At 45.0% G+C, this 17,420-nt stretch overlaps 1 long non-coding RNA gene across 1 annotated transcript; it reads right to left on the reverse strand.

Moving 5' to 3' along the window:
• Positions 1-537: 537 nt before the first annotated feature.
• LOC150016796 (uncharacterized) lies at positions 538-3,216 on the reverse strand. The gene is made up of 3 exons (XR_016510067.1): positions 3,120-3,216; positions 2,850-2,944; positions 538-596 (listed from the first exon to the last, which is right to left on the reverse strand). It is a non-coding gene; the product is annotated as an uncharacterized LOC150016796 (long non-coding RNA).
• Between the last annotated feature and the right edge of the window lie 14,204 nt (positions 3,217-17,420).

Raw genomic sequence — 17,420 nt, forward strand, 5'->3', positions numbered from 1 at the left:
TTTGGAAGAAAAAATCCTCCTCGTTTTTAATCCATCCCTTCTTGCTTTTTTGTATGTCAGCTGCTTCCCCTCTCCAAGTTCAATCTCCTCCTGGTCACCTGACCTTTTCTCCGTGTCAGCAAAGTGCTCTGCTTTCTTTCCCTTAATCCTGCCTCCAAACCTCTTGTAAGAATAGTTTTAGATTCTCCCCCTTCTTTTCAACCATGAAACCATGTAAGTTGGTCCCCACCCATACCACACTACTGAAAATGCTCCTTCCACATTGGCAACGAGGATCTCCCCATTACCGAATCCTCATTGCAGCCTTCATTGTTGCTGTCAGTCTCCGAGGGATCGAACAGCCATGACTACCTCCACCTGCTAATCCTCTTTCCTTATCAGAGGGCGCTCTTCTCTTTCTTCTCTCACCGCCCTAGAAAGGTGCGCCCAAGACTCCATCCTCAGCCTTCTCTGCCTTCTCTCCATTCCCAGAGATGGCATTCATGTTCCAGGCTTCAGTGACGCTCTCTGTAATCATAGCTTCAGTGGAGTCTCCTGAGCTCACATCCACATTTTAATCTAATCTGTACTCTTGGATGCCCTGTTGGATTTCAGGTCTGAGGAGAGACAAAACAAAACTCATAAATTTCCTCCCATTCGTTCTCTGTTCTCTGTCACAATCAATAACATCACTTTCCATTCAGGCATCCAAGTCAGAAGTCTCCCAGTCTCCCAGTGGGCTGTGACCACACTTTTCCCCTCTTTCAGGCATTCTGTCTGCCCTTGAGTCCTGTTTGCATCTGCCTCTAAAATATCTATCCCAACCAGGCAGAGCAAATAGGTTTTATCTAATGTACTGCCTCTGATGGAGTAGTAGTGGCTGCCTGCAGCACAGTGTTGGGAAGGATTCTGAGTCAGCACCTGGCCTAACCAAAAAAAAAGTATTGTGATCAGGTATCTGTTCTGCTTTGCGTGGTGGTACACATGCCAATATTTGCCATCCAGCTCTAAACCTTTCCCAGTGAACAAAAGCTCAGCCCTTCTGTTCCCATTGCCATTGTTTTCAGTATTCTCTGAGAGTATACAATAACCTCCTGTGGGTGATCTCCTTTCAGTCTCTCTTCTCCAATTCTTCATTCATCCAGTCCTTGCTTTATCCTCTAAAGCAAAGATAAAACTAATCACTTCTGCTTTGAAAAGCTCCCTCATACTGGGATAAAGCACATGTCAGGAAAGGCCATTTCGAACCTGACTACACACACCTACCCATACGCCATGTGCCCCACGTGCTCCCAGATCAGGCAGTAAAGCATCGTGGTTCACACCATGGGCTTGAATCCTCCGGTGTCTAGTTTCAAATCGCAGTTTTGCCACTTGGTACTTGGGTGGCCCAAATCAAGTTACTGAAGTCTCTATGCCTCAGTTTCTTCATCAGCAAAATGAGGAAAATAATTCTATCAGCTCATAGAGTTCTTGTGAGGATTAAATGAAGTAAAGGATTTGAAAAAATGCCTAGGAGAGCTCCTGGCATGTAATAAACACAATGTAAATGGTCGCTCCTAATTGCTACCATCCCTGGCATGCTTACCCCCAACTAACTTCAGTCAGGCTGTTTCCACTGCCCTGCCTCACTGTTCCCCACTCGCAGGAAGAATACCTTGTTCCTTGCTCTATCCTCCCATAGCATGCAGCACACCCTTCTGCTCCAGCACTTATCACATTGTACTGCAATTAGTACTCTACGTCACTGTCTGGCCCAATAGTTGGCGGCTCCTTGAGGATCGGAACATGTCTTACTTAGTTTTATATCTTCCACTTTTACATGGTGCCAGTCGGCAGCCGTCCGTCTCGAGAGACGATGGTGTAGCTTCTTAAGAGTCTATCTGCACCGCCGAGAATGGTTGTGCAGTCCGACTCGGGAGTGACACGGTATCTGTCTCCTCTCATGTTGAATCGACATCTTGCGATGACGCTGGAGTGTCCTCTCCAGTGAAGCTGAAGCTACAGAGCCTGGGCAGGGTGATAGGGAGGGTCTGCTGTTGCCCATGCAGCAGACCCCCCCTCTCTTCGCAGCTGAAGGGCCCAAGGGAAAGACGGAGTCAATACAGCTTGGCTTCAGGTGCGCCGCAGGAGTTGCCGGTGTTGACTACAACGTCAAACCGCCTTAGGGACTCCGGCTCCGGATTTTCTGTCGGGGTTTACTCCCTTAGCCTTTCCCCTGAAGAGGTATGCCGCAAGGCAGCGGAGGTTTTTTGGAGTCAGAGTTTTCCTTCTCTGATGTGCCCTGACTGGAAGATCGAACCAGCGACACTTAGCTCGCAGGCCGACGCTCTATCCACTGAGCCAAACCAGCCAGGGTTACATGGTGTAGATAATAAATAATAAATAATAGTTTATCTCCTGGAATACTATTCCAGTAGCAGGTAAATTTTCTCTTGATCTTTCAGCGGTATATTACTAGGAATCAATTACCCAGCTCTCAATTTTTGTTAGCCCCCAGGAAGTGCTTTAATTAACTTAAATGTTATCATGCTCATTCGCATCTCTATAAAGGTGCACTGCACTTTTACTGACCTAATTCCAGCTCCACCAATTTTATGCTAGACTTAAAACAAAAAACCAGAAGCTTGCTATTTGATTATAAGTCCCTTGACCTTTCATCATGACCTGTGGGCATGAGGCCTGACAGTCCTGTGATGCAGAATATCATTGCAACTATTATAGTAACAATAACAAAGGACTTGGAGGGCTTTGACTTACAAGTTGGAATAAAAAGAATTAGCCCTTTCTCTGGCTGGTGTGGTTCAGTTGGTTGGAGCATCATTCTGTACCAGAAAGGTTGTTGGTTCAATTCTGGTGAAGGCACATACCTAGATTACAGGTTCAATCCCCAGCCAGGGCACACATGGGAGGCAACCAATTGATGTTTCTCTCTCACATCAATGTTTCTCTTTCCCCTTTCTCTCTAAAAGCAATGGAAAAAAAAATTTCCTAGAATGAAGATTGAAAAAAATATTTTAAGGTATTAACCCTTTTCTGAAAAATACCTACCATTTTTTGCTCTGGGTGTGACTTAGATTATGCTTTTGTGGGCAATAGACTCCACAGTTTATAGAAAACAGCCAAGCATAACAACATACCTCTTAGCTTCTCTGCAAGGTTTATGATCTTGGTTCTGTTCTTGTAGATTCAGAGCACATGGCCTGCCCTTCAAATTAGAGAAAGGGGGGAAATCTCCCTCCAAGTTCTTCTATTTTCTGCACAAACCAGATCCCCTAGACATTTATAGTTGCTAAGTACCAGATGTATTGAAAATATGCACAGCACGTTGCTGATATGCAGATCTGGGTGGCTCACTGAGCCGGAACCTGTCAGTCCTGTTCCACGCCACCTGCCACAGTGCTGGGTGCCCACAGGTCTGTTTGCAGAGAGCACTGAGGCTCCACAGAGGCAGAGACAAGAGGTGCTTATCAATACCTAGCAGCAGAGGGGTTTTCCAGCTGACCTCTTCCTCTCTGCTTTTCCTAAACTAACAAACTGCCAGGTTGGAGAAGACGTACCCAGAGAATATTTTTGACTGCTCCAGTTTTAGTACAATGCTGGGGGAAATCCATATGAAGTAAGCCCATGTGTTTGGAGAGTGGAGAGTGTGATTTTAAGGGAGGGGAAAGAAGATAGAATCTGCAGAGAGTTAGGTAGGAAGCAGAATGACAGTCCTGGAGAATGCAGCCAAGTGGAGGCCAGACTCAGGAGGATTTGTCAGGGGTGAAGACCAGAAAATCGTGGATCTGAGCAAGCCAACAGTGGACAGGCAGCTTAGCAGAGCCAGTGTAGCCCAATGCAAAGTTCCCATAAAGCCTTCCCGGGAGCAAGGTGTCTCTCAGGCCCCTGAGCCGTGGGTGGGCAGTATGGATTCAGCAGGGAAATTCTGAAACATGAGTCAAATAGCAGTAGCTACGGCAACAACACTGAATGCCGGTTCTCTGTGGCCCAAGTCTGGAGCAGCACAGACAGAGACCCAGCCTTCCACAAGCCACAGGGACGTCACTGAGGCCCGGTGAGGGCCCACTTTCTGTGTGAAGGCTTCCTGCTTGCACGTGACCAAATTCAGCTCCACAGGTCAGCTTTCTCTGCTCATCACTTCATGGGGCAGAACATTTCCCATGGTTCCCACAGCCACATAAGCCAACTGATGGTTTCTCAGGGGCCCAAATCCAAGCTCCCAGGTGAAATAATCCAAATGTTCAGCTTATTTCAAGAGCTCCAGCTCTTATCAACTCCAGCTGGGCTGAGAGGTCATGAAGCTGCCAGAAGCTGCCCCGGGTGAGGGTGGCACAGAGGGAAATTCTGAGGTACGTGGGCAGGAAAAATATCCAACAGATGTCTACTCTGTCATTTGTCTCTGTTGCCACTCTCAGTGTTGTTCTTGTTGTTTTCTCTTTCCCGAGACCTTTAAACGGCGGCCCTCTTCTCATTATTTGGGTATCAACTCCTTGGAGAACTGTAGCCTGACACACTAGCTAAAATAAAAACCACCCTCTCCCTCCTCTTCACATTCTCTGTCTGTTATGGACTGAATTGCGTCACTCCAAAATCCATGTGTTGAAGTCCCAATGCCCAGTATCTCAGACTGCGACTGTATTTGGAGATAAGGTCTTTAAAGAGGTAATTAAGTTAAAATTAGGTCCTTAGAATGGGTCCTAATCCAATATGACTGGTATTCTTATAGGAAGGGAAGAGCTGGACAAAGACATGTAGAGAGAAAAGACCACGTGAGGATACAAAAGAAGACAGCCATCTGCAAGCCAAGGAGAGAGGCCTTGGAAAAGATCAGCCAGACCAACACATTGATCTCAAACTTCCAGCCTCCAGAACTGGGCGAAGATAAACTTCTGTTCTTTAAGCCCCCCATTCTGCGGTACTTCGTTACAGCAGCCCTCACAAAGTAATACACTCTATCTCTTTCCCTTGTTTTATGTTTTCCCAAAGAGGCAGTTTACATAGTGGTTGAGAGCACAGCCCTTGGATCCGGGTTCAGTCAATAGTACTGGCAGCCACTGTGGCAGGTCTGGTGAGTATGCCAGAAGCTCTGTGGATGCAGAGACGTGGCTGTGGTTGAAATATGGGTTTTGGTGGTAGCTAGTGCAGGAGGCAGGCCTGGGGGCAGACTTGGGAGACAGACCAGGATGGGCTGAGGCAGGACTGAAAAGGACCTTTCCACCTGTTGTGGCATCAGGGAGACTCTTTACTCCCTGGTGCTCTGGCTTCCCCATCCAAGAGCAGGGAAGGGTCTCCCTTCTAAGCACCTCTCAGAAGCTCTAGTGGCAGTATGGCAGGGAACCTTGCAAACCAGCATCTGGCATGTCACCGACCCCAACCCCATTTCATTGGTTGACCAGGTTTTGACGAACCTGTTTATTTGATGAGCTGGAAGGGGTGGGCTGCGTGAGATGGTTGAGGCATATGTTAGGACCCTTCCTCCCCCAGGACACCTGTGAAATGAAGAGCACATGTGCAGATAACTGGAAATAGAATCAGCAGACAGGCCCAGTCTTTTTGTCTGGATTCGGAAATGGTTCTGTCTTCAAAGCATAAATTGTGTCCCCACGACACCCAGCATCCCCTTCAGTCCCCCAGTCTACCAGCCCCATGTGCCACATGTTTCCAACTCAGAATCTAGTTGTTGGCATCAGACCAAATGTCCCAATGCCTACTCAACTTCTCCCTTGTTACCTGGAGCGTCAACACTCTGTGGACACAGAATTGCCACCAGTTCCCCAGGATCCAAATGTGAAAACTGGAAAAATTTGCTTGTTTTCCTTGTTCTGACTGTTTCTGTATTCTGCTATCCATAAGACTTTCTATCAATAGGTTATTTTTGTTTATACATCATAAGAGATGTTCTTTCCTTATCTGGCCCTGTTGTGCTAGCTTCTGGGTAGTTTCTCATCTCTTGTTCCAGGTTCACTCTACTTCCCCTAGTTTCACTCTCTCTCTATCCTTCATTTTCAATTCTATTTTCCTATTTTAAAATGGGCTCTTCTCACTCCTTCACTTTATTTTTTCTTTCTCTTTTTACTCAGCCTTGAAAACCCTCTCTTTGCTCTCATCTTCATTTCCTACTCGCTTCTGGCTCTCTCTAACTCAAGTTGTCCTTATCAGATGCCCTCTGGACCTTCTGGCATGCCACCGGGTCCTCGAACTTCCTCCTCCCCATCCTGAAGAGATGCCTCTCCTAGAGTCCTGGATTTTTAACAGGGTCCCCAAATCTCTATATTATTAGGAATCAGCCAACCTATTGTTCGAGGGCTGATACTGGGCTTGTCCTTTACTTTAAATAGCACAGTGACCCATACATAAAATTTACTCCATAATATTGTTATCATTTTTATTAGGTTACTTTTTACACTTATCTTGGAAGAGTTTACATAGGCTTTGGGTTGGGTACTAATGAGCCATTTACTGCACAGGTACAAATTTAAATTCCCACGCATACCCTGATCACAGCAAAATTCTGTTAGCTTTAAGGGGCATGAAGTTGGCAACAGAGGGTACATGGGAATGTGCAAGGAAGGGAGTGAAGACAAAAAGATGTCTGACCACATTATTAGGTATAAGTGAGCCCTGGTATAAGCAAATAAGAGCGTGAGCTTTATCTATCCCTGAGATCACCAAAGATTACCAGTAAGCGGGTGACTCACCCCTGGTCTTCATAACAGCCCATTGGCTATCCCTTTTTCTTACTTACCAGCAGCTAATCCTCTGAGGGGAGTGCTACCACGCCTGCCTATGTGGCCCCATGACTCAAAGCCTTAAGATTTACAGCATTTTTGTAAGAGCAAAGGCCATGCCTGTGGGTCAGTCCTTTTAAAACACCCATAGGTTAGTCATTTATTGTGGATGATCCAGTCAAGTAAATTGATTGTCAGATTTCCTCTTCAGAAAAGAAGTTATGTTCACAATTAGTCCCCAGCCACACACACAGTGACTTCTATGTGCAAGCCCAGAGGGGACAATGATGCAAGAATAGTACCAGCCAGTGAGGCACTTTCAAATGTATCCCAGAGCGTTCCCAGACACCGTCTCAACCGCATCAAGTGAGTCCTTCATGTGCGCATTTCCCCTATGATGAAGACTGGGTGAGAGAATTTATTTTCCCACAGTTTGTTAATTATTTGGTTATTTTAGGGAGCACAGGAATTATTTAGGAATCAAATTATACCTGGCTTACATAAGCCAGTCCCTGCAAGGATTCTTTGCTCAGTGTTTTTCTAGACAAGTTGTAAAAGTCAGGATTTCTGGCTTCTGTTTCTAGATATGGATGATGAGCTTGGATAAGTAAATCACTTTCCCTGACAGTAAAAGTTAGACGATAATACTTATCTGTTTCTTCCAACAGAAAGAACTGACAAAGTTAGAAGGAGAATAGACATAATTTAAATTTCCTATGCAAAACATATTAAATAGGTGGCTGGTAATTGCTTCATATTGCCCTGGCTGGTTTAGCTCAGTGGATTGAGCGTCGGCCTGCGAGCTAAGTGTCGCTGGTTCGATCTTCCAGTCAGGGCACATCAGAGAAGGAAAACTCTGACTCCAAAAAACCTCCGCTGCCTTGCGGCATACCTCTTCAGGGGAAAGGCTAAGGGAGTAAACCCTGACAGAAAATCCGGAGCCGGAGTCCCTAAGGCGGTTTGACGTTGTAGTCAACACCGGCAACTCCTGCGGCGCACCTGAAGCCAAGCTGTATTGACTCCGTCTTTCCCTTGGACCCTTCAGCTGCGAAGAGAGGGGGGGTCTGCTGCATGGGCAACAGCAGACCCTCCATATCACCCTGCCCAGGCTCTGTAGCTTCAGCGTCATCGCAAGATGTCGATTCAACACGGGAGGAGACAGATACGATGTCACTCCCGAGTCGGACTGCACAGCCATTCTCGGCGGTGCAGATAGACTCTTGAGAAGCTACACCATCGTCTCTCGAGACGGACGGCTGCCGACGACGAATTGCTTCATAATAAATTCGCTTTGAGACTAGTTCTATTTATCCAAAATAAGTGGTCAATCTTGAGTCAGTTCCCTGGACAATAGACATTAAAATTTTTTCTTTGACCCTGACCTTGTAGTTCAGTTGGTTAGAATGTTGTCCTGATACACCAAGGTTGCGAGTTTGATTCCCTGGTCAGGGCACATGCAGAAAGCACCCAATGAGTGCATAAATGAATGGAACAACAAATAGATGTTTCATTCTCTCTCTCCCTTCCTCTCTCTAAAAATCAATCAATAAATAAAAAATTATAAAATGTATTTTTTCTGTATTTTACAAACATAATAACCCATTTATTGAATTCTTTACTCTTAAATTTTGAAATAATTTTTAACGAGCATGAAATAGTTAACTAGAAAGAAAAGTATTGAAAACTGTAAAATCAAACAGCCACAGGATTTTTCTCCAGTTCTCATACTGTATGAATTTATTCATTTAGCAAATGTTGAATGCCTACCATGTACTACTTGGATGCATCGGAAAATAACACAGCAAAGAACTCTGTGGTCAGAGAGTGGAGTAGGAGAAAGGCAAGGGAACTAACAATAAATAGTAGACATAAGAAATAAATAAAGTCTATAGCATGCTGGAAATTGATCAATGCTATGGATCAGCAGCATGAGGAACTAGGGAAGGTTGGACCTGCAATTTTAAACAGGATGGTAATATAGTACATTCACAGAGAAGGTGGCATTTGAGCAAAGACTTGAAGAAGATGAGAGAATATGGCAAGGTCTGTCCAGAAATTATCCAGCCATGCACTATGCAAAATAGAGACAGTTATTAATGAAGATACAAGAAACATTATACATGGGACAATGATGCCTCGGTCCCCTTCAAAGTAGGCCCCTAGGGACCTCACACAGTCCTCCCATTGTCTCTCCCACTGTTCAAAACACTGCAAAATCCTTTGCTGGAATTGCCATCAGCTGCCCCATTGTATTTTCCTGAATCTTATCGAGGATTTGAAATCTCTTCCCTTTCAAAGGTGATTTTAGTTTTGGGAAAAGCCAGAAGGCTCAGGGTGCCAAACCTGGGCTGTTGGGGGGACTGAGTCAGTTGGGCGATTTGATGCTTTGCCAAAAACTCTGCAAGAGACATGATGCATGAGCAGGTGTGTTGTGGTGATGAAGCTGTCAATCACCAGTTGCCCATAGCTGCAGCCTTCTGAGTTATCCAAATAGTTTCTGTGGAGGAATGTTCAAGCTTAATGCAAAATTTGATGCAGATTCACTGCTGCTCTACTTGCAACAGGCACACAGTACTCATGCTCATTCAACTGCGTCTACCACCCCCACTGCCTAGTACAGTGAAGTCATCATTGTTCATGCATGCGCATTCCAGTCCACTCTCCTTGGTGCCAGGCTTCATCGATGTCATACAAACCATTCTCGTTATATTAACAATGGCCAGACTTATTCCGGACAGACCTTGTATATAGATAATGTGAGAAGAGAATTCCAGGTACAGGCAACAGCTTGTGAAAGGATGTGAGTGGGGAGTGAGTCTTGTGTGCAAAAAAGACCAGCTAGGGGGGCCTTGTGGCCAGGAAGGGGCGAGTGAGAAGGAGGGTCATAAGAAGAAAGGTCTAAATTTACATGTTTGCCTCCTTTGCTTTTCTTAATAGGAACACAACTTTATATACCACATTCTCATTATTCTCTGACATCATAGAACCCCAAGGAGCCAACATGATAAGGCTGCTTGGGTCACCTTATATAATTTGTAGGTTCATAGGAACACTGCAGCCCATTATGAACCATACATTAAAAAAATATTAATATGTCTCATTTTTTACTTACATATAGATAGATGGATTATTAGATATACATCTATATATTTAAATATATTTTTTCTAGTAAAATATAATTTGTTTTCTAATTAATTTCCACCCTTCAATCATATTGTATCAGTGAGATTACACCACAAGGCCACATTCCCAATTCTCCATTTTGATTTACTGAGTGAAGTCATTGCCCAAAACAGAACACGTGTATCACCACACTATATCACAGCCACCAGTTGGTCATTTCTAGCCTGGCCTCCTTTGTCCCCTGAAGTTATTTATAGGCTTCCCATAGTTCTATTCTTGCATGAGCAGGGTCCCTCTCCTAGCTCCTCCTCTGCTCAGTGTGATCCCTTGCCCCATGGCCTAAGCGGATCCTTCTCATGCTCACAAAAACAAGGTGATAGCCCAGGTCAGCTGTAGCACCTGTGCCCGCCCCTTGGGAAATGCCCATGATCTATCTGCCAGTGATTCTCTCAGTGAGGACTTTAATGTCTGTCTCAGGACATTGGCAAAGAGTCAGCACCGCCCTGGGGTGGGTGCAGAAAGGGGAATAATGGCTGCCTTGCACCTGAGGACTGTCTATTGTCACTTGGACCTCAATGTAGCTTCTCTTAAAACTCTCACAAACACAGCCAATTCTTCTCTCCCTGGAGCGCCAATCTAGCAGCAGAGGCTGGGCTGAGATTGGTTCTGACAGCCCCTTCATAGTCCGTTGTCTTTACTCCATTCTCTAGCACCCAATCCCTTCCTCCTCTAGCCAAAATCCAGGAGCTCCCAGACACAGGTCAAGCAGATACAGAGGCTTTCTCACCTATGCTACCAGTTAGACACAGAATCCCAGTGTGAGATATGGAACTGGCCCTCAGAAATGAAAGAACAACTCCCCTGTCCTCTCAGAGAGAATTTCATTTTGCAGTCAATTATTTTTTCCATTTTTTCATGACCCTGTCCAATTTTTAAACCTATCAAATTTGGTGGCCTGTTGTTGGTGGCAGTTTTTTTTCTTTCTTTTCCCTCCCCTCTCCTTCCCTTCACTTCCCTCCTATTTCCTTCCTTCCTTCCTTCCTTCTTCCCTCCCTTCCTTCCTCCCTGTTTTGTTCTTTGCCTCAATCTGTTGAATAACAAATATCCCAATTTCAAACACTAATTTCCAGACCCTGACACACTCTCAACTTGATTTGTGTTGTGATCTTGTCATATCTAATTCTCTATGCCTCAGTTTTCTCATCTTTACAACAGGGATAGCCCTGACTAGTGTGGCTCAGTGCGTTGGACATCGTCTCACAAACCGAAAGGTCATCAGTTTGATTCCTGGTCAGGACACATGCTTGGGTTGAAGGCCAGGCCCCCAGTTGGGGGTGTTCAAAAGGCAACCGATCAATGTTTCTCTTGCACATCAATGTTTCTCCCCTTCTCTTTTTCCCTCCCTTCACCTCTCTCTAAAAATTAATAAATAAAATTTAAAAAATAAAATGAGGATAAAAATATGTGTCCACCTAATATATATATAGCACTAGGCACAGTACAAGACACATAAATAAGCGCTCAGTGAATATTAGCTATTATTATAATCTAATTTTACTTTTTTGTTATACATATATAGTGAAATTATTACCACAGTAAACTTAGTTAACACATCTATCTCTTTATTTATTTTTGATTCTTTATGGGCACTTTATTCAGATGGTCAGTGATCTGAGAAGATGGCAGATTTGTATCCTAACAGAGTCTTAAATTCCATTATAAATGGGCCCTTTTAATAAGGAGAAGAAAAGTGTAGGTGAGGAGTTTGGTATTCAGGAAAAGAGTTAATCAGATAAAAGCTGCAGCATTCTCTCATCTGTGTCCTGGGCGGTGGTCTTCATCTGTGTCCTGGGCGGTGGTCAATGTCTCACCCTGGAGCACAATGGCTCAGATGCCATCTTCATTGCCTGCAGTCCTCCTGAGGCACAGAGGTGGGACTGCTTATGGTCTCCTGGAGTCAAGGTGGGTCGTACCTTCAGCGCCAAAGAGTCGCAAAGTCTGTCCTGCCAAGTCCCCAGAATATGAAACTGGAAAAGCTGATGTCTGTGCTGCCTGTCATCTACCAGACCCAATAAGCAGAGACAGGGATTGAATCTTTGTGGGTATTCAGATAGTCAGCGATCTGAGAAGATAGCAGGTTTGTACCCTAACAAACTATCTTAAACTCCCTTATAAATGGATCCTTTTTATAAGGAAATGTCCATCACCTTATATAGTTACCTTTTTTGTGTGATGAGAACACTTAAGATTTACTCTATAGTCCCGTATGTGTGAGTATGTGTGACATCTTCTTTACCCATTTATCCATCAACAGACACTTTGGTTGTTTCCATGTCTTGGCTATCATGAATAGTGCTGTAATGACCATGGTACAGATAACTCTTCACAATAGTGATTTTATTTCCTTTGACTATAAACCCAGAAGTAGGATTGCTGGATCATGTAATAGTTCTATTTTTAACTTTTTGAGGAACCTCCATACTGTTTTCCATAATGGCTGCACCAGTTTACATTCCAAAAGGATATATGGTTTCCTTTTCTCCACATCTTCGCCCCCAAGACTTGTTATGTCTTGTCTTTTTGGTGATAGCCATTCTAACAGGTGTAAGGTGATTCACATTTCTCTAACCAGTTCATGATGTTGAGCATCTTTTCATGTAACTGTTGGCAATTTGCATGTCTTCTATGAAAAGATGTCTATCCAGGTCCTTTGCCCATTTTTAAATTGGGTTTTTTTTTAGAAGACTGATCTCCTACAGATAGGGTTTGCAAATATTCTTTCTCATTCTGTAGGTTGACTCTTCACTTTTTTGATTGCTTCTCTTACTGTTGTGGGGGAGGAACAACATTTCCTCTAGCCTCAAGGTTCTTCTGGCTGGTCTGATAATGAAATAGATATAAGACGGATTAGCAAGAGAAAATAACCAAATTTAATACATACATATGTATAGGAACCCCACATACATGGAAGAGTCAGAGACCCCACATGCCCGAGAGATTTGGAGCTAGAAGGGGGATTGAGGTATATAAAATATTCTGAGCTAGGGAGGAGCTTTTCTCCTCTGTTTTCTTCTAGGTACTTTATGTTTTCAGGTCTTACATTAAAGTCTTTGAGTCATTTCAAGTTAATTGAACTTTTTAAAAAATCTATCTTGGTCGTCCTTAACTGTTTCACTCAGCTATTACCCAGTTAAATGATACCAATACTAAATATAATCTCCCTTGCAAGCATCGATATTGTTGGAACAACCTTTTCTAGAGGGGTAGCTGTGTCCTAATCCCGCTTTTACCAAAGTACTTTTATATTTAACTGTTCCCTCTTTCATCAGGACTCTCCCCAATCTTTGGGAAAACAGATAGGTATTCTAGGAAGTGATTCATTCATTCGTTCATTCATGAAGCAAATATCTCCTGAGAACCTACTACACACCAAACACTGGGTAGATGCTGAGGATGCAGCAGGGAGCAAACAGCAGAATAGTTTAGCTCGCAGTCTGCGAGGTGTGTGCCCCCATCACAGTTCAGAAAGCCAAGAATACGGGGTCAACTCACCCCGCATCTCTGAAAACTGGCCGGAGCCCCTTCCCGCAAATTACTGTGGGAAGGCTGTGATGCAGAGAGAGGGGTTAAGTTAAGGAAATGTAGAAAGAATGAGAGTGCCTGCAATTCAGGCAGAAAAATAAGTAAACGCCGTTAAAGCAGGCAAGCAAGCAAACGAAACTTTCTAAAGCACACACTACTAGCTTCACAGGCAGGCTCTCCCTCTCTCCGTCTGAGTTAGGTGAGGATAGTGAACGTGGCCACCCTTCGGGCCCCGGGGGCTGCGAAAGGGGCCGTCCTACCCGCCGTCTCCCTAGTCCGAAGGGTGTCCTTTGCTCCCTACGGGGGCGCGTGCTCGCCCAGCCTGTTCCACAGGGAGAGGCCGGGTGGGCAGGGGTAGCGGCCCCGCCCTGGGAGAGGCGGGGCGGGGCGGGCTGGACGGGGCGTATTTGAGGCGCGGACCTGCCGCCCCTTCAGGGACAAAACGACCTCGCCAGAAGCCGCACCCAGAGCGAGCGAGTGCCGAGGCCTGGGGTGAGTGTCACAGGTGCCCGGGGCCGGGGTACGGGGGCCCCGGCCTGCTGGCGGCTCGGTCGGGTAGGGGTGAGGACGCCAGCGCACTGCTCGGTGCGCGGCCCCTTTTGGAGAGCGCGAGTGGATGCCTGGGGAGGTGGCGTGGCTTCCCAGGGCCCTGGGTTGGGGCGACGGGCACAGACAGCTGGGGAGCCCCGAGGGGAGCGTTGGGCACCGTCTGGACATGCGTCCGTAGTCTTTGGCCCCTTGAGAGATCGGACTCAGGGGGAGTTAGCAACGTCTCACTAAGACTCACAGACACCTACCTCCTAGGGGCGGACGGGTGTGTCCGCTGACGCAGGGCGTGGGCTCAGGGTACCTTCTCCGGCGACTGGGAGGCTGAGCCACGGGTCCTGCCGTCCGGCCGCTGGGCCACCTCGGAATCAGCTGGGTTTGCCTGCGAGAGCGTAGCGGAGGGGCGCGCTCAGGCTTGGCGTCAGGAACCAGGTCCCCTCACCCAGCACAGACGGCGTACTGCCCAGAGACTCTAGGGCGGCACCTGGGGCCCTAGACTTGGCTGCCTTCGCTCCCCCACTTGATGTTGCTGTGGGGTGCGAATGAGTTTGACTACCAACCCCAGGAGCGTCAGGGGTACAGCTGCTCTCTGGGTGCTGATCCCACAGAAAATGGCCCTGTCCCACGGCCTCAAGGGTCATGTTCCTGGTTTGGCAAAGACCGAAAACCCTAAGCTTTTGCAAATCAGCGACTCATCCCTGATCAGATCGGCTAATTTGAACATCAGATCTGTGTTGAGGATGGAGGGTCGGAGGTGGGGTGGGGATGGGGGTGGCAAAGTGTTGGCCCGAGTGAGCAGAGCCCTAGTTGAAGCTGGAGTGTGCGCGTTTGTGTTGAAAACATGTTTGAGGATTATTCTGACTTATCAGCTATGCAAATAAAAACACCGAAATGCATTCCCTCTGAGGATTAGAAGCTCAGTAGCAGGGAGTCAGGGACACGCAGGCTGAGGCTGTGACTTAGGTTTCAGGCCAGCCCCTTAAAGTTCGCGATTCCTGTTCCAGATACCGTGGAATATTTGTAAAGTGACTCCTGGGAGCTGGGTTGATGGACAATGAGGATCATTGGACCTCGGCGACCCAATCCGTTTCCAATATTCTGGGAAAGAAATGGAAGGCAGGCTGTTAATTCTGAAAAAGTTGAAACAAAAACAAAAACGATAGCAATAAAAATTGACCACTTGGGCACAAAGCATAAGAAAAAATTTTCACCAACTTCCAAAATTGTGCCTCATTTGCCTCAAGTTTATAACATTTATCTTTCATACTAGGAAATTGTTTCCATAAAAGTTAAAATTTAGTAATAAAAATGTACTTTCCACAATGGTCTCCTTTTCAGACCTTGACTTGGAATTCCTAGAGGAGTTTCTCATTCCTTTGATGGTTGTGCCTCATCCTTGATCTTTGGGAGACTGGGGCTGCTTTTTAAATTCATAATGTTGGGGGAGGGGTTAGGCACTTACTCCATATTCTGGTGAGAAATTTGATGGTCCTTGAATGTTTGTGAGACTTGTGGTAACTGATCTAAAACACAGCCTCATTTCCTGAGGTGGTTGGAGACAGACTGCTGCTGAGGACAGCTAGGTAAGCTTTCGTGGTGCCTGAACTTGTTCTTCTCATTACATTCTGAGTGGTAAGCCTGCCGGGATAGTGCTTGCTGTAGGCTTACAGTTTGCTGCTAAGTATCATATGTTCTCTCCCAACTGATGTTCAGCTTTTCTGCAGGGGGGGAAAAATCAGTAATTGAGAGGCACAAAGTAACTTTACCTTCCTTGATGTGGAAGAATTATAATGAGAAAGAAATCCTACCAAAAGACCAGTTTCCTTTACTCCAACTCATTCTCCCTGAATTTGGCTCTGGAAAGTGGACTTTCCCGAAGCCCTGCTCCACGTTTAAGCCAGGGCAGGAAGGAGACTGCCTGGCTGTGTTCTTTGGGGAGGAGTGTGGGCAGTGCTTTAGGGTTCTGAGGAAATACTTCTTGTTCTACTTCCCTTATGGCTTGTGCAAAGGTCTGGGCCCTTTGTGAGCAGAAATTTCAGAAGTGCTCCTGGGAGTCGCAGCAACTGGATTAATTGCTAGGTGAGCCTAGAAAAACACAGTAGTGTGGATACAGCTCTTTATTGAAGGGTAGAATTACAATTAACAGATGATTAAAATAGTCAACATGCAGACTCATGTTTAAAGTCCTTATTCCGAAGCAAACTGAACTACTTCCTATAGGTTTTTCCAAATGTGAAGAGCCAGGTAGTATTTCCTGTATCTTTTTGTCTTGAATATAATTTTTCTTTTCCGATTCTGGAGTGCCAGAATGGAGTTCACATGTGTCTAGATTCTGTCGAGTGGGAAGATTTTCTTTGCATCTGATTGTCTCTCTCTGTATAAACTACTCATCTTTTAAAAAAAGAAAAGATAAATAAATCAACAAATACATTTTCCAGGCAAGTAAGGAAGCTATTTATCTAAATAGATGCGTTTGTTGTTGTCTTTATTTTGTCTGTGTGTGTGCTTTTTAAGTTCTAAGGTTGCTAACCTTGCTTTCAAAAGAGCAAAAAAAAAGAGATCTGATGGTTAGGAGTTGACAGAATCAAAACAGCGCACACCCAGTATTTGAAAAAGTACACGTTATTGGTTTAAATGTGTTTATAATTAGCCAAGTGACTGTGCAAAATGGCATTCTTGCGTTCAATAGCACTGCACAAAGTGAGTCACCCAGCTAGTTTTCTGACAAAAACATGACCTCTTTTTAAATTTGTTTACAATTTCAGCGTGTTATGTAGTTCTGAACGAATAAGCCAGATCATTTCTAAATAAAGTAATGAACACTTTCAGAGAACTATGCTTTAATATTTCAAAATCTAAGGCTCTATATTAGTGTAAAATGAGCCTAAATTTGGAGTCAGGTTGCTTGGACCCTGGTCCTTGGTCTGCTAATGACAGAATGACTTTGGGCCACCATTTTACCTTTGAGCCTCAGCCTCCTCACCTCTGAAGTGGGAATATTAACTTTTCCCTGTCAACCTCCGAAGATCATTATCAGGATCAAAATAGGTAAGGTATGTGAAAGTGCCCTGTAAACTGCAAAGCCCCACTCAGATGCAGGGTGCAGTTATTCTGATGGGCTTGTCTAATGTGTCTCCACACAATCCAAACCGCCATCGAGGAGTTGTGTGGAACACAATGGAAATAAAGTGAAATCTGCGGTGTCTCAAACTGTTCTGGTTGTGTTGGAAAGTAAACGGAATATTTCGGAGCAGACTTTGGAAAGAATGAATGTAAGTTTTGGAAATGCCGTCTTTATGTGCGTTTCTGGTTGTAATCGACCTTTAGACACATCTTCGTTTGATTGGAGTTACGATATAAGATGCTTTAGGTCAATGGCACAGATTTAGCTAGTTTTAACAATTGAAATGACCTTTGTTTTTTATTGACATGTGTATGTACATGTATGTAAGGATACAC

Source organism: Furipterus horrens, unplaced genomic scaffold (assembly GCF_987537825.1).
Source record: "Furipterus horrens unplaced genomic scaffold, mFurHor1.1.pri manual_scaffold_3, whole genome shotgun sequence".
NCBI classification, from domain to species: domain Eukaryota; kingdom Metazoa; phylum Chordata; class Mammalia; order Chiroptera; family Furipteridae; genus Furipterus; species Furipterus horrens.